The 19152-nt window shown below is 39.0% G+C and overlaps 1 pseudogene; it reads right to left on the bottom strand.

Moving 5' to 3' along the window:
- Window positions 1-712: 712 nt before the first annotated feature.
- Window positions 713-17644, bottom strand: LOC112183670 (annotated as a pseudogene).
- Between the last annotated feature and the right edge of the window lie 1508 nt (window positions 17645-19152).

Raw genomic sequence — 19152 nt, 5'->3', positions numbered from 1 at the left:
TGATTTCGGTATATGAGTTTTCCTGCGTTTACTAACTTATATAAGTATTGGAATTGGTGTGGGTTCCAATTCATTGTCCGAAATAGTTTCCTGAATAATTCAGATTCTGATACCCAAATGTATGAGTTTAGGAATCAAAGACTCATGAATGCATTATATTTTTTACCCAAAATATCCTTACATGTTTTTAATAACCCCAAATTATCTGTAACCTTATAAATATATAACTGTCTCATGAACATTTATTTTTTGTAGGGGTATTTTAGTAATCGAACTAGTTTTAATTCCAATTCATGAACATTAATAAACAACGTACATCAACTGTATTCAGTTGGATTCCTATTCTAATTTCATATTGTAAGTAAACATCTTAATGGAAATGAAATATTCTCATACCTATTTATTCTTTCTCTCATTTCAGTTATCTCCGATTCATGATTTTTTTCCACTCAGGTAAGTAAACGTGTCATAAAAGTATTTGTTTTCACTATGGGATGTAAACTCATATCTAAAAGCTTTTTTTATCGGCTACTAACAAAGGAAACACTATATGCTGAGGTGGAAGTGTAATAAAGAAAATACTATTCAGAAAAGCAATTTTCTTATATATTATAGGGAATTTGTCCTTATTTTATTTCTCGTTCTTATTAGTTGGCTAAACCATAATTTGGCAAGCTACATTCTTTCATTATTTCCAAAATGGAAACTTTCCCTAAAACTGCCTTTGGTTATAACAGTCCAAGTTATCCCCAGGGCTCACTCCGAATACGTCACAGTACCTCTTGTAGAACCCAATATGATCAGCCACGCTATCATCCGCACCACGCCCACACTTAACTCCGCCATTGACTATGTCAATGATCGTACCATACCCGGGAACCCGACAAGTCATGGGCGACCTAGTCAGGTTCGGGTATTTTTATGGGTAGGTCCAAATCTTGAGGCTTGAAAGGCAATGCCCGTTTTCAAAGGCCCAAGATTGAAAAGCTTGTGGTTGAAACAAAATGACAGTCATTTGATCCAACTTATATTTATGATGATATGGGTCACTTTCTACCTAAGATTTCTGCCTAATGTCTTAAATGATTTTAATGTTTGATCAATTAGGGTTAGGTTGCCTAAGGACTCTTAAATCTAATTCTTTTATTTTTATGTCTTAATCTTTTCTTATAAAAAAAATATATATATATATATATAAATATATTTTATCAGATAAACAACTCAAATGTTAAAAGTAGTCATTGGTGAGTCGAACTCACAACCTCCCACTTATGAAGGGAAGACCATGCCACTAGACTAAATGGTCCCAAGCCTCTTTTCATTTTTGATCATATGAAACACAACTTATGTTGATGTTAACAAGGGGATTGTGCAAAAAATATTTCCAATTTTCATGCATTTTCTATTTGTAAAAGTTCAATAAAAAATTCAGTAACTCAGTGAGTGGAGAATCAACCGGTTTGATTTGTTAATCATTTTATTTTCAATTAACTAAAAACTTACTAAATGTTGCACAAGTGATGAAAAGAAAAAACTTTAGTTACCAAGTTTGAGTTTAAGCAAATTTTGAGTTCATATATAGTGTATTTTATTAAACAAACCACTGAATTTCTTATTACCTGAAATTGTAGTGCGTCTTTATTACAAGTTACCAAACTAAACATTTGGTAAAAATACTACGATCTCTATAACCACCGCAGCTTAGAGGTTACAGCAATCTAAGTTGTCTCCAGGGCTCACTCCCAATATGCCCGCGTACCTCCTATAGAACCCGATCCTATTCGCCACCTTATCATCTTGACCATGCCCACATTCAAGTCCGCCATTCATGATGTTAGTAATCACACCATATCCAGGGACCCGACCCGCGCATATATCTGCATCAGATGGGTTCCAACGTCCGGTAATGACGTCGTGGCTTGACGGTTTGTTTGATTGTGGAGTCATCCAAAACCACATTGCTGTCTTGAATGAAACAACCGGGTCTGTGGCCACTAGGTCCGGATTGTTTATCAGATCCGACTCCGATTGCTTTACCCGCCTGACCATAGTTGTAGTTGCTACAAAAATCAACAAGTCAAAAGTCATGAGTCTGATTTGTCAAAGTCTTCTTGAACATGTACAATATATGCAACATTCGGACCACCACCAGAAGAGTTATAGCTAGGAATGAATTTATCAAATTTTCAGTTGAATGCGTTAATCTTTTGTCCCTTTCAAGTAAATCATTACATGTTAATGTGCGTCGACAGATTTACAACAATATTATTCACACTCTCATAATGTTATGTCACAATTCACACTCTCATAGTATTATGTCACAATTTACACTTATAATTGATTTTCTAATGATGAAAATAATCGTTAACTAATTTTTACTTCGATCAATCTAAATATAATGAATGAAAAGAAACATAATGGGTTAGTTGAATGGGTCCTCGACCATAGTATTTCTAGCCAGGAGCACATGGATATTGTGTTAGAACAATACACATCCTGGTTGTTTTCATTGACAAAGCAATAGCCCCATGCATAAGGATCATCTACATAATCAACCATACAATTAATGAAACGTACTCGTTTAATCACCCGTACCATAACTGACGTTTGGGTCATTCTAAACTTTCATACCTCACGTTTAGAAAATATCAAAACGGTACCTGAAGTTCTGACCCCGACCAAAGTTTGGTACTTGGAACCGTTAGCTCCGTTATGGAGGCTGACAGTTGACATATTTTGATCATTAAATGACCAATTTATTCTTTATTTATTTATTTTTTGAATAAAGGGTTGGTGCAGCTGCCCTCAAGTCTTGATTAATGAATTGTCGAACACAAGGGGGGACATTGAGCCTAAACCCCTGATTACAATAAACATCTAGAAAACGTCCTGAAATATATACTATCATGAGTCTCTACCAAATAACTGTATTCAACTAGGCACCAACTAGCAAAGAGCGCTCTACTAGCGACTCTATTTGTTTTGACATAGCGGTGACATAACGGAAGGATAACTCGATATGTAACCCGATTACAATGTAGCATAATTACCATACGCACAGCTTTCCTACTATGTTGCAGCCGGAGGATAAATCTGACGACACTTATTCTCACCCTGCCACTAGGCAGTAGCAACCATTTGACAAAGTAAGGAACTCGCCGCCTACCTAGAACAGATAAGGCATTTTGAGTGTATACACAGGCATAAAGCCCGACTAGCCTTACACCACATATGTAAGAACTTATTACCCACAAAATGCGCAACAGAATTAAATAAAAACTTTAAATAAATAAACAGCAAAGGTCGAGCCCAAGAGATAAGCCCAAACCCACACATCAGTCTAAGAAGTATAGAGATCACAACCCGTTTGCAAGGCCCAGCCCAGCCCATGCCTAAACCAGCAACCACTGATGTCACGCCCTCCCTGTCATACCACCACCCTCAACGGACCACCACCATCGTCACTTCTCTAACCCGATTGCCCCAAGACACAACGCTACCAACTATCCTACCCAGATCGGATATGGAAAGCTCTACAGCTCCAAACCAGACAAGTAAAGCTAGAAACCCCCATCTCCATCCAACCAAGTTTCGAACCGCAGCCATGGATTCCCCTTCCCCCGCCCTCTTCACCCCCAAAACAGCTGTAGACCGGTTTCCTGCCTCCTCTCCGTCCTGCAAACCCGGCCGGCACGACCAGAACCAGAGCAATCTAACTACCACGATCTCTCCTCCCTCCTGCCACGGATCCCGTCAATCCAGAACAACATCGCCCCTATCGATAGAATCGCTCTCATCCATCAACAACGCTCGTCCAACGACAGCGTCAATAGACGCGCTGTCGGACGGAATAAATTTTTTTTTTTCATTGCTGGCAGAGCGATGGAGACTAATTTCCCATCATCTTTGACAGGACCCTCCCCGAACTTCACCTTGAAATCCGGAGTGGCCCTGCGGGGCTCACTGTAGAAGAAATTCTACCAAAAATTTGGCAGAACTTCCTCTAAAAGTGGACTACCCAAAATCCTGTAGGAAGACAGTTACACTTCTAAAATAATCCACCCTTATTCTTCTGGAGCCACCCTGCTCCCTATATCACAACATCTCCCATTTCACAAACAATTTTGTACTTAATAATATTAATCTCATAGGTTATCAGAGCAATCTAATGTACATGCATACAAAAGAATCTAATACAAAATAAATGACCGATACTTTTATAATGCGGAAGCTTTGACAGCTATGCCTCAACCCCATATACGCTCGACCTCAAGCTTAACTGGGCATTTAAAACCGAAGGGCCCAGGGAAAAACATTTCAAAACCGTTAGAGTGAGTGGACGAAAAGTAAGTAATTCCGAATGTATAAGTAAAACTTAATGCTTTCCCAAGTTATTCTCTAAAATCTCACATGCAGTAAAAATCTTGGAAAATACTTTTAGTCATCATCTTTACTGCAATCTCTTAAAATCGCATCCTCAATCCTTTTTTTTAAACATCCTTTTCAAGAGGTTCGTTTGATGACTAGAAAGGACTGCTGTCTGGTCATCTCATGCCATCTGGGAGGGACTGCCACCCAGAAGACGCATCGGAAGGGACTGCCAACCGGAACAGGAGGCGGTGGATAGAAGGGACTGCCAACTAACCACAGGTAGTTAGAAGGGACTGCCAACTAACTACCTCATGTCATCTGGAAGGGACTGCCAACCAGATGACGCATCGGATGAGACTGCCAACCGGGCTGTAGTCTGGAAGGGATTGCCAACCGGACTGTAGTTTGGAAGGGACTGCCAACTAGACTATTACCTAGAAGGGACTGCCAACTAGGTAATGCATGCATGCGCTGACTGATAGCCTCCTCAATAAACTGGAAACAACCTCTTTCAATTACTTGCTTTCGGAAAGTAACTCGATATTACTTCAATAAATCATTAAAAATTCACCGAAAGCATAACTCAGGATTATCTCGCTAAATCAAACCTCAACATCTCAATAAATCCTCAAAAGCATCCTCCAAAGCATAAATCAAATACTCTGTAAATCAATAAATACTTTCGGAAAGAAAACTCAATCTAACTTCAAGGCTGATAAGTACGGAGCTCAAAGCTCAATAAATCTCGATAATTCAATCATGCTAAAAATTCAATGAAACATTCGTACTCGTGAATCCTCATAAAAACCGATATTCGAAATCCATAATTCTCATAATATTTTCTGAATCAGTCAGTTCCCGAAAATCATTCCTCAACTCAATAACTCATGAATGACTATCTCAAAATCTACTAAAAGCCCTCGGGAAGGAATTTCAATACTAATCTCGTAATTCATAAATAAATCTCGATAAACTAAATCTCATAAAACCATAAAACTCAATAATTCAAATTATAAATTAAATCTCAATCGGAAAATGCTAATATACTGCATGCACAATTAATTTAAAATAAATGTCCACTCACAGTACTATTTAGGCGACCACGCTACCGGTTTCCTACGTCGAGCAGTAGCTCGGCACGTCGCCCTGTACACAATTATAATTCGCAAATAACAATCCGGATATTAAATACAATTCCCACATCAAATCCTCATAAATCAACATTTTCATTTATTCTCCAATTTAACCCAAACTTCACCATTAGTACCAATTCATTAATTGAAGGTTTCTAGGGCAAAACTGAGAGAAATCCGATAGTGGAATTCTCATAAATCAATAACCAAACTATTGAACTTACTTCAGAAATTTCGATTAATATCCAAACCTCCTCCAATTTCCACCAAACACTTATCCATAAATTAGTAACAATATATACTACCCAATAGACCAAAACAACTCACCAGGAACGGTCGGACGCGCCCTCACGCGCCGCCACAGGCAGCTGCGCCTGGGCCCCACGGGCCGCCGGTCAACCACCATATCTGGCTACCAAATTTTACCAACATCATCAACTCAACATTCTAAGCGTCTTTCATAACTCAAGTCAGAAAATACCTCTATGTGGCCGAACAATTAAGCAAACCGAAGTAGAGTAAAATTTTCTAATTATGCTTTCTTCCTCCATGCTGCAAATCGCTTCAAGATATTTGGGGAGCTTCAAGTACGCCTCAATGCGCTTCTAAAAAGCCTGGCTTTGTCACCTGAGGTGGCCGGAATTGTGGTCAACAGTCACTTGCTACAGTAAACTTCTCGGCCTTGGTTCGCCATTTTCCTGCCAAGACTCGACGAGCTACCACCGCAGGCGTGTCCAGGAGGAGGAGAGGAAGCCAACGGTGGTCGCGGTTCGCTCCCAGGTGGCCGGAATCGAAACGTGGCCGGAGGTGCAGAGGAGAGAGAGAGAGGAGCTCGGGGAGAGAGAAACGGAGAGGAGAGAGAGAAAGTGGTAGAACTGATCTACCACAGTAAATTTTAAATATATATACTAATTTACCATAAACAGTAACTTTACATTTTCGCTTATAACTTTCGCATACGAATTCCGATTTTTACGTACCACATATGCACACGCTCGGTTTAACGTCCACTACAACTTTCATGAAGGAAATTTTCTCAAATTTTGACCCGAACAAAAAGTCAACTTTTAGGGCCCCCTAAAATGTCAACACGGAGCCAAAAATTAAATGTAAATGTCGTTTACCCATCGAAAGACTTGTAAACTGGTAAATTTAGGTTCGGGACGTCACAATCTCCCCACCTTATAAAAATTTCGTCCTCGAAATTCATACCGCTGAAGAGTACACACCAATCCATAGTAAACATTCACGAAGATGAATAACACATCAATCGTACGGCCGTGGCGATGATAAGGCACAGAAAAGATGTGCAAGTCTGCTCAAATCATGTAGAAATTACCTTCAAAACTGATCCAAAACTTGATCAATTAGAACATGGAGATCAACCCTTAGAAGAAACAATCCTTAATAACTGAGGGAGAACATCGTCAAAACATTATGTTTGAAGCAACCTGTAAATGGTTCAAGTATGTGAGCAGAAACACCTACTAAAATTCCCAGAATAAAGACTCAAGGCTACATCAAGGTCGGTTACTTGTACGAAGTACACCTTGAAACTGCATAACGAAAATCAAATCTTCTTTGGGTTAAGTTTTCCCTTTGCAATCTTAAGTCAATGACTAGAGCAGCTGATAATTTCGACAATCTCAATTACACAAGCAACTAAAAACATATACTTAAAACCCCAAACTATGTTGTAGTACATACTCACAAGTACACAACTTTGACGTCAAGAAATTTAGGTCAAATAATAGTTCAGATGACTCATGGTATCAATATCACAAACTATTCAGTTTGAATAGTAGCATTCATACTCTTTTTCATATAACTCGTACAGTGAAGATCCACTTTGTTCACCAACAACATGATAATATATTTACTCACACTTAAAACAATTTCAATTCGTACACGGGTTATGGAAATTCCAATAGTTAATAAAACACCACAAGATGCTCACTGATAACCCACATGTCTGAAACAACCAATTTCCTTAGCAACCACAAAAACCACACTTTCTCTTTGTCTATTTGTGCTTGGATTTTTGATCGAATGTCGTGCACGTAGAGGTCCCACAGTTGTCAAGCATATCAAAGAGTAGCCTCGAACCAACCTATAAGTTCTTAATCATGAAGGTTATAGGGTCACTACACTTCCTTTGCGCTACTTTGATACCCAACTAAAACATTGATCAAAGCCTTGAGATGACATCTAAGTCAACTAGAGAAACTTCTTTGATACATACCCTGCTGGCCATAAGGCGACACATTTCGCATACCTGTTCATGTTCAAAATTTCTGTACCAGACTGCTAGCAAAGTAGTCCATTCTTTCTTCTTCGCGTTTCCAAACCATAATATTCCAATAATCAATGTCAAACTCGCAAATACTTTAGTATAGCCAACTCTCCTTCCATGGCTCAAAGCCGATATCCCCAAACGATACTGTCATCGCTAAACTGAGGATGAAGTAGCTAGAGATCCGCCCTCTAACAACACTTATTCAATAATATTTCAGCTACAACAACAATTCCAAAAACTTATATGTGCTAACTAAGATTTCACCAAAATTTCCCAAACCTCATCTCGCTAAGCATAAATCCAACAACACAACTCAATCATAGTCGCTCAACAATCTAGTACTTCAAGTGTTAGTTGAAACCCTTGATAAAACCCAAGTCCAAACAAACAATTTCCAAACTCAACTCCAACATTTTGCCAAGTCATCGTACCTATAAACCCGTGATGGTGACCGAATATCAATCGTACCAACAGCTTTCTATACTTCTCCAATCAAGAGCCACCATACGGTAGAACGATCGATCAAAGTGAAAACTAAATTTCAAACTGTTTAACCCATTACCACCAGTAATGGTACCAAGGTAGTAAAATTCGCTTAATTCCTTCAAAGCAATCTGTTAGTATATGTATGCAACTCAAGCAACCACCAATTTTCCTAGATAACAAAACACCGTTCACAGAGTCTTTCCTCGAACATCAACCTTGATGCAAAACAGATACTCGTCCAACACCTCGTATCACACAAAGCGGTACCTGGATCTGAAATTTAATCCAACCACATGGCGATCCAATTCCTCCATTTAATTACCGTTGAAATACGCCACTACACAGACATACCGTATTACGTTTGACCCACATATAACAAGACTTCTGGTCAAACCTTAATCTGAAATATTTTCATAGCCAACTGGAAAACTTATTTCCTCAAAGTTATTCCATTAACCACTCCTACAGAATCACAACCCAACTGTCTAACAAAACTTCACCAAGAATCTATCACAATTAATCTTCAAGGCTCCACAATTTATAACTCGAATCATACTCCGTATCACAAGTAATTCCACTTGCACTATTATGAATACCCAACATTATCATTACCGCTATTCTCCAATTTTAGGTACAACCATTTCAGCCAAAAACGGATAACCAATTAAGTACACGCACTGGTACAATCTCATATACAAAAGTTGTTTCTCATCTTCTCAATTAAATACTGCCAAACATCGTAACTCGATTGTAAAGCTCTAAGCGTCCAACTAAATATTCAAGTTTCAAACATAAAACTATACCAAAAACTTAAATTATGTCTATCTCCTTACTCAATACGATCCAAAACTTCAAAAGGATCAATTATAAGTCAATGTATCTAGAATCAATTTCTTCCAATCCGAACAAAACTAGATCCAAATATCATGGTCAGGTCAAAGGCCCAAGATAACTAGTCATGATTTCCAAGTAATCTCCAACAACTATCTATGATATCACAAATGTCACATACATGACATATCACATTATGTAACACAACTCCTGAAACTTGGTTCAACATCAAAACCACTAATATTACTAGTTCCATTTCCATCAACAATTCTGATTCCAAAGCAATTTATAGCAGACTGAGACAATCCAAATCTATGCCCACTCAACTCTAACAATCAAACATGAAACCGAACTCCAGTCTTGCACCTTAAACCTTACCCCAACAAACTTGTTGGCATCGAGGGAGAGATAACCACCACATTCCCTCGGATCGCATTTCGTAGCATAACTCAACCCTGTAAGGTAATCTAACATCACCATCACCATGAAAAGGTGCAAGACACTTAAACAATCTGATATGCAGATAAATCCCTATGAGGTCGGCGTATAAGAGGCATAGCACCTGAAGGAAAATCAACTAACCACGTACCTTACATACTTGATGAATACTTGAGCACCGAAGAGTAAACGATGGGGAACCGCTGTAGTCGGGCCATCACTCGGGAGGTACTGAGTAACATCAAGCATATAAGGTAACTAGATCGAAACAAGTCTACAGAATCTTACAACCTAGTGCTTTGATACCAACTGACAGGACCCGCCCCGAACTTCACCTTAAAATCCGGAGTGGCCCTGCGGGGCCCACCCTAGAAGAAATTCTACCAAAAATTTGGCAGAACTTCCTCTAAAAGTGGACTACCCAAAATCCTATAGGAAGACAGTTACACTTCTAAAATAATCCACCCTTATTCTTCTGGAGCCACCCTGCTCCCTATATCACAACATCTCCCATTTCACAAACAATTCTGTACTTAATAATATTAATCTCATAGGTTATCAGAGCAATCTAATGTACATGCATACAAAAGAATCTAATACAAGATAAATGACCGATACTTTTATAATGCGGAAGCTTTGACAGCTATGCCTCAACCCCATATACGCTCGACCTCAAGCTAAACTGGCCTGCAAACTGGGCATTTGAAACCGAAGGGCCCAGGGGAAAACATTTAAAAACCGTTAGAGTGAGTGGACGAAAAGTAAGTAATTCCGAATGTATAAGTAAAACTTAATGCTTTCCAAAGTTATTCTCTAAAATCTCGCATGCAGTAAAAATCTTGGAAAATACTTTTAATCATCATCTTTACTGCAATCTCTTAAAATCACATCCTCAATCCTTTTTTTTAAACATCCTTTTCAAGAGGTTCGTTTGATGACTAGAAAGGAATGCTGTCTGGTCATCTCATGCCATCTGGGAGGGACTGCCACCCAGAAGACGCATCGGAAGGGACTGCCAACCGGAACAGGAGGCGGTGGATAGAGGGACTGCCAACTAACCACAGGTAGTTAGAAGGGACTGCCAACTAACTACCTCATGTCATCTGGAAGGGACTGCGAACCAGATGACGCATCGGATGTGACTGCCAACCGGGCTGTAGTCTGGAAGGGACTGCCAACCGGACTATAGTCTGGAAGGGACTGCCAACCAGACTATTACCTAGAAGGGACTGCCAACTAGGTAATGCATGCATGCGCTGACTGATAGCCTCCTCAATAAACTGGAAACAACCTCTTTCAATTACTTGCTTTCGGAAAGAAACTCGATATTACTTCAATAAATCATTAAAAATTCACCGAAAGCATAACCCAGGATTATCTCGCTAAATCAAACCTCAATATCTCAATAAATCCTCGAAAGCATCCTCCAAAGTATAAATCAAATACTCTGTAAATCAATAAATGCTTTCGGAAAGAAAACTCAATCTAACTTCAAGGCTGATAAGTACGGAGCTCAAAGCTCAATAAATCTCGATAATTCAATCATGCTAAAAAATTCAATGAAACATTCGTACTCGTGAATCCTCATAAAAACCGATATTCGAAATCCATAATTCTCATAATATTTTCTGAATCAGTCACTTCCCGAAAATCATTCCTCAACTCAATAACTCATGAATGACTATCTCAAAAATCTACTAAAAGCCCTCGGGAAGGAATTTCAATACTAATCTCGTAATTCATAAATAAATCTCGATAAACTAAATCTCATAAAACCATAAAACTCAATAATTCAAATTATAAATTAAATCTCAATAGGAAAAATGCTAATATACTGCATGCACAATTAATTTAAAATAAATGTCCACTCACAGTACTATTTAGGCGACCACGCTACCGGTTTCCTACGTCGAGCAGTAGCTCGGCACGTCGCCCTGTACACAATTATAATTCGCGAATAACAATCCGGATATTAAATACAATTCCCACATCAAATCCTCATAAATCAACATTTTCATTTATTCTCCAATTTAACCCAAACTTCACCATTAGTACCAATTCATTAATTGAAGGTTTCTATGGCAAAACTGAGAGAAATCCGATAGTGGAATTCTCATAAATCAATAACCAAACTATTGAACTTACTTCAGAAATTTCGATTAATATCCAAACCTCCTCCAATTTCCACCAAACACTTATCCATAAATTAGTAACAATATATACTACCCAATAGACCAAAACAACTCACCAGGAACGGTCGGACGCGCCCTCACGCGCCGCCACAGGCAGCTGCGCCTGGGCCCCACGCGCCGCCGGTCAACCACCATATCTGGCTACCAAATTTTACCAACATCATCGACTCAACATTCTAAGCGTCTTTCATAACTATGGCCAAGTCAGAAAATACCTCTAAGTGGCCGAACAATTAAGCAAACCGAAGTAGAGTAAAATTTTCTAATTATGCTTTCTTCCTCCACGCTGCAAATCGCTTCAAGATATTTGGGGAGCTTCAAGTACGCCTCAATGCGCTTCTAAAAAGCCTGGCTTTGTCACCTGAGGTGGCCGGAATTGTGGTTAACAGTCACTTGCTACAGTAAACTTCTCGGCCTTGGTTCGCCATTTTCCTGCCAAGACTCGACGAGCTACCACCGCAGGCGTGTCCAGGAGGAGGAGAGGAAGCCAACGGTGGTCGCGGTTCGCTCCCGGGTGGCCAGAATCGAAACGTGGCCGGAGATGCAGAGGAGAGAGAGAGAGGAGCTCGGGGAGAGAGAAACGGAGAGGAGAGAGAGAAAGTGGTAGAACTGATCTACCACAGTAAATTTTAAATATATATACTAATTTACCATAAACAGTAACTTTACATTTTCGCTTATAACTTTCGCATACGAACTCCGATTTTTACGTACCATATATGCACACGCTCGGTTTAACGTCCACTACAACTTTCATGAAGGAAATTTTCTCAAATTTTGACCCGAACAAAAAGTCAACTTTTAGGGCCCCCTAAAATGTTATGACGGAGCCAAAAATTAAATGTAAATGTCGTTTACCCATCGAAAGACTTGTAAACTGGTAAATTTAGGTTCGGGACGTCACAATCTTCTTCACCTCCACTGCCCAAATCTAGGCTCTTGCCTCTTCCTATTTCCCCAACCACTTTCACTACCCTCCTCCTCCTCTTCTTATGCATCAATTTCACCAGCACTCGACCTCTAAAGCCAAGTTCTGACTAATGTTTTCTATTCAAAGCACTCCTTTTCCCCAAATTTTCTCAGCAAGCAAACATATGTGTTGAAAATGAAAGATCTCACATTGGAAAAGTGACAAAATATAATATAATTTATAAGTGAGTGGCTTTTACCCAATTGTACCGAGGCATTTTGTGTTTACAACTCAACACCTAACGGGTGGTTAAGTTGGGGCAATATCAGTACAATTGTGAAAAGCTAAGTTCATTGTATAGACTAAGGTTGTGAAAATTATAGCAGCAAAATAAGTAGATATGTTGAACAACCAATAAGTAGATAATTATATATACCAGCAATTATACTTAAATATAATCTCTTAAATCATTAATTCCAGTCAGTCCATGGATCTTTAAGGAAATCACGGTCATTTTGATGCTCAAACAAAAAGCTCTTATGAACACGGTTAGGATATACTGATGGATCCTCTCAAATGCACCAAAATGCTACTGATGGACCATAAAATGATCAAGGAGTTACTTCAAAGAAAGTGACCTGCCATAAGACTTCTTGAATGCATCAACGAGTTATTTTTATGCCCCAAAAGTAACCCAACTGCCATAAAATGAACCATACTACATGGGCTGGATGCCACACAACTCGGGGATCTATAATCTGCTAAGCAAAGTCATAAGCAAGTCTCGGGCGCAGGAGCACCTAATGGATTCCAAACAAAAAGATACAACCATCCCAACCTGAAAATCTTAAAGAGTGCTGAGCCACCTTGACTTCTAGTTCAGTAATGTTCTTGTAGAAGAACACTACATTATTTGAACACCTATTATTTTCCCCAATCCCATCAAAGTGTGAAAGTATAGATTTTATAAGCTAAAATTGTAACACGAGAGAAAATATTAACCTGAGTTGAGCATATCTCTTATCCTCCAGAAAGAGAACAGGGGTATTTTAAATTCCTATGAACATGAAATGTCAAATTTCAAGTTCAAGCCTTCGAGGCTTTGCTGCCAAAAAAAAAAGAGCCCCAAATCTCAGATTTCAAACAGTGAAACAATTCATAGTTTTAAACCTTCAAATTTCAGATTAGGTGATTGGGAGACTTACAAAGTTACAAGTTACAAGCAAAGATTGGGACTTTGGGAGGGAACGAGAGCGCCTAGGCTCAGGCTATGACTCTGTGAGATGACAAGAGGACGAGGAAAGAGTGACAGGAGTAGTGCAGCTAGCCTGCTGGGTTCAAGGAGGAGCCGAGGAGGTCGTTCTGTAATTGTTTCACTTCTTTGGTTTTGTTGAGGCTGAGAGAGGAATGAGAGAACCCTAGAGAGGATTGAGAGAATGGGTCGAAGAAAACTAAAATCTCTATCTCCTCCATCGCTGAAGAAGATTTGGATTTCAAGGGATAAAGAATAGAAGCAAAGAGATCGATAGATCGAGAGACTAAGAGAGGTTTCATGAGAGAGGGGTTTCGTGGAGGGGGGAGGGGGGGTTTCACAACTGAGAGCTCAGAGAGTTTGTGAGAAGTTAGGTTTCATTTTGTTTTATTTTTCTTTCGGGCTGAGTGGGGGGCACAATTAAACTTCAATAACTTCTAAAGTTGCTCACACAACATAAACCTAACAAACTGTTGTAAGAGTGCACTACTTAAAATCAAAATGTCAAAACATGGAGGGAAATATGCCACCTACAACATTTTGGCTCAAAATGTTGCCGCTATGTTCCCACTTCACACAACAGAAATGTATAACTTCTGTTGCGCAATTTCTGCAGTTTGCACTAGGTTTACCTAGTGGAAAACATTCAAGCAAGCTTCCTCAAAATTTGGCATTCAATTTTCAATCACACAACGGAAATGTCAAGCACCGTTGTACCTAGTAGCCCAAATTTCAGATTTCAAGAGGCAACCAAGACTCGAGAATAGAGGGAAATCTGCCACTAAATTTTTAAGACTCAGACAACAGACAATACTTAATTGTGTTGTGCAATGCAGTTTTGAGAAAAACGTTATCACTTTGTTGACATTCACACAACAAAACATCACTAATACTGTTGTACAATAGAGTTTACTTAAACACACAACATACGATTTCTGTTCTGTTGTGTGATTAACATTTTGTAGTAGTGATGACCCAATTCCTCACCTGGAAACGCCAGAAGGATGATGATGCATCTGCCACAAGAGCTGAAGCAGCGAGGAAACAGGCAAATGACATAACTGTTGGGACAGTGCAAATGAATGGTCGAGAGCTTTTCACACATCAACCTTGGATTTTTGATAACACTCTTTATTGATTTACAAATTGCATGAAACATAGGCCCATAGCGATGCTCAGAACCTAATCACTCCCAAAGTTCATCTAACTCTCTGATGGAATCAATGCACTTTCTCCTAGTCTCTAGAGTTTCTGAATTGGTTCTTGATTGTTGTTGGTAGTTGGATGTTGGCAGCAAGCCAAGCTAATGTTGTATTAGCGTCCCTATGAGTCTTATGCTCTCTAAGAGAGAATTCTATAGAGCTTTATGGTTCCTAAAAGTGTATGCCTCACTATGTTAATCAAAGTCTTATGCTCTCTAAGAGAGAATTCTATAGAGCTTTATGGTTCCTAAAAGTGTATGCCTCACTACGTTAATCAATAAATACTTAAATAGAAAATCAAAAGCTCTGCTTTATCAATTCAAGCCAACTTCCCCTTGCCTGCATAAACACTTACTAACTTCCAACCCAGATTCCCTATTCCAATCTTTTGAATCCAACACTCTATACGTATATTCCTAAAATGAAACTCTTTGACTATACTAATGTCCTTGATCTGCTAATAGCATACAAGTTTCGTATTGTCAAACTGCTTGTTAATGCAACAGATATTGATTTAGAGTGTAGTATTTGTTACTTATTGAAAAAAAAAAATATGAAGTATGAATAGAGCAAAGAGAGCAAAGCATTTTAGCACAGTTCCTCATAAGTTCTCACCATCTCCTCAGGCCAAGGCTTTGGGTCTCTCAGAAAATCCATGACAGAGCCACTGCTTGTAATCCCACCCTTTCTACCATACAAAGAGTCACTGATATTCCAATCGAAACTAACCCGGCCAATGAACAACCACACATACAGAAACTCACCAACCCCTGCATCAAATTATAAGATCCAATTCAACTTTAGTTACCCATAAAATTCATCAAAAGAAACACAACACACAAAAGTGATCCATATCAATCTCAAATGATGAAAATATCCTTTAGCTGTCAACCTCCGTAACGGAGCTAACAACTCCAGATACCAATCTTCGGTTGGGGTCAAAGCCTCAGGTACCGTTCTGATATTTTCTAAACGTAAGATACGAAAGTTTAGAATGTCTCAAATGTCACATATGGTACAAGTGATTTTCGATAAGCAAAAACATGAAATACGGACAATATTGATTTGGCAAGTTAGTACTACTGACCAGTGGTCTCATGAAAGGTTTGAGCTAAGAAAGCAGTGATCTTCCTCTTGCCCATTGCATCATCTCCAGTGGTGCCAAATCCAGGGAATGATCGAGCAGCAGCAATGAAAGCATCATACTTGTAGAAACCGTTGCCCTTGCACCGTGCATCATTGCGATACTTAAGCATTTGATCGAAAAGAGAGGAGCTAACGAGGTTGGAAACATCGCCGCCACCACCACTTGGGGTTGGAGAAGGGGTTGAGCCACCGCCTGAACTACATTGTCTTTGGCAGTTTTTAGTTTAACCATAACTCAGTAAATGCCACAAAGCAGCTACTGCAAGGAGACAATTCAAATATGGAATACTGCCATAATGATCAAAATAGGAGTAGCCTGGTCTAACCTGTTAAACAGCGACAAGCATGGCCTAAACAGCGACAAGCATGGCCTGTGGCCCACCATTGTACAGATATTTTCCCAACTTAACCACCTGATAGGTGTTGGGTTTTAATCACAAAAGGCCTCGGTACAATTGGGTAAGAGCCACCCACTTATAAGTTATATTTTATTTGTCACTTTTCCAGTGTGAGATATTTTCTCTTCAACACGCCTCCTCACGTGCAACCTAGCTCTAGGTATGCACATGGAATTAATTGACAAACCCGATCCCACATTGGAAATCGGGTCACAAGTCCCACATTAGAGACTTGACCAATCACATAACAATTCAAGTCCAATCGGAAACTTCCGATGGCCAATTTAATGAACCCAAACTAGGTCCATGATTGGAGAGGAGATTGGTGAATCAATTAACGAATGAACCCATATTCGAGTCCATGATGACGACGTATTGAAGAGCGACCCACTTTGATACAATGTTAAACAACGACAAGCGTGGCCCGTGGCCTACCATTGTACCGATACTGTCCCAACTTAACCACCCATTAGGTGTTGGGTTTTAATCACAAAAGGTCTCGGTACAATTGGGTAAGAGCCACCCACTTATAAGTTATATTTTATTTGTCACTTTTCCAATGTGGGATCTTTTCTCTTCAACATGCATAACCTACACTATATTTGTCCACACTCATCAAAATATCTTGTACTACCTATATAGGCTCCATACATTTTAGGGTTGATGTGCGGCACAATGTAAACCGTTCATTTAAGAGTTCTAGACTCATCTATACTTGTATAAAAGGCAACATACACATCATACATTAAAAATGTGGGGGAGTACAATACAAATTTTCAATCCATCATTCTCTTCTTTCTATCATCTTTTATGCTCAATATTAAGTTTCATTATTTAGTACAGTGCTCGGCTGTGCTGCCACACCACCCAAATTTGATACAACATAGCCCATTCGGGCAGGTGGCGCCACCGGCTTGTCTACCGCATTGTTCTGCGGAGATACCTAGCAACAAAGAGAGGGAAACGATGATAAAGGTAAGTAGCTTCATTTTCATGGAGGCTTCTGATTGTAAATGGAGTATGTGTGAGGTTTAATGGTGTATATATAGTCGATGTGGAACGCGGTTTTCCTTTGACCATTTTCTTCAAAATGGTGTGGTTGGCTTGGCTAAGTTTCTTCTTGAAGATCAGGTACTGCTGTACCGCCTCCGCATTAATGTACTTTTCTCGGTCGTTGTTGTGGAAAATTGAAGAAGGTTTTCATCTTACTGACGAGGCATTTGGAATTTTGGACAAAATGTCGGGAAAAGACTCAAAATTTGGTTGCGAATTGACTTGTTCATATCTTCCCATATGGTTCCCCCAGACACACGTCAAGTAATTGAAATCATGAGACTTCAGCAAAAGGCAGGAAAGATGGATATAGACTTTAGAGAGTATTGACGAAAGTACTCCAAAACCTAGTCTATAACTAGGTGATTGTGGTTACTGGTTAATACCCTCTTAATTAAATGAGTATAGAAAACATTACCAAGCTTAATGGTCTTTCGTGTAAATTCAAGGATCAAGCAACTTAAAAATATTTATTTTCACTATTTGATGTAAACTCATATTCAAAAAGTTTTCTAATCAGCTACTGATCAAGAAAACACTATATTTACTATATACTAAAGCTCCTGCACTATTCATTTTACTGTTCATGTTGGGGGTGAGAAATGACGGTTTTGCCTTCTGTTTTCCCTCAACTTACTGCGCTGCCATCTTTGTACGAATATATGTTTTTAGTTGTTCGGGCTTCCACCGACTTCAACCTGCGTCCCATCGACTGTATCTCTTTCTCTTCAACTGTTACACCCAAATACCCAAATCGCCGATCCCAATCGTGCCACCATCTTCTACAGCCGTATAAGCGAGATTGAGAGAGTTCGGTTCGTTGCTTTTGATATGTGGATTTGGAATTCCTTTCTTTGTTTCTGCTCATTATCTCCTCTAATTTCAGATACCCAATACAATTTCTTTAGGAATTCACTCTTTGTGGTCCTATATTATCAGTTTTGAACAAGCAAATTCATGTCTGGGTTTGTTTTGGATTGTTGATCGGCTTATTTATTTAGTGGATTGTTTTTTTCAATCGGTAGGTTTGATTTGTTCATGCTTCAATTGCTCTGATTTGTTCATGTGATTGGTTTTGTTTTGAATTGATCCATAGATAACTGATTCAATTGACAACAGGTAACTTCTTTTATGTAAATTTTTCGGTCAATTTTGTTGGGATTTTATTCGATTAAGGGTTTTGTCTGCGATTTAATGAGAATGGGTTCTCAGCTCATCATTTGAGTACGAGGTCAATTGGGTTTTGCGTTCCCACCTTTATTTTCTTTCCGATTCATTATTTAAATTAAAGATTTAGGTTAAGTTGGGTTGGCAGATTGTGTGAAAAGAAGAGTATGTGAAGAGTAGTCATTAAATTGTTCATGTGATTGGTTTTGTTTTGAATTGCTCCATAGATAACTGATTCAATTGATAACAGGCAACTTCTTTTATGTAAAGCTTTCGG

The sequence above is a fragment of the Rosa chinensis genome, chromosome 2 (assembly GCF_002994745.2).
Source record: "Rosa chinensis cultivar Old Blush chromosome 2, RchiOBHm-V2, whole genome shotgun sequence".
In the NCBI taxonomy this organism is placed as follows: domain Eukaryota; kingdom Viridiplantae; phylum Streptophyta; class Magnoliopsida; order Rosales; family Rosaceae; genus Rosa; species Rosa chinensis.
The sequence above is the reverse complement of the archived record's forward strand: the minus strand, read 5'-3'. Positions and strand labels throughout refer to the sequence as shown.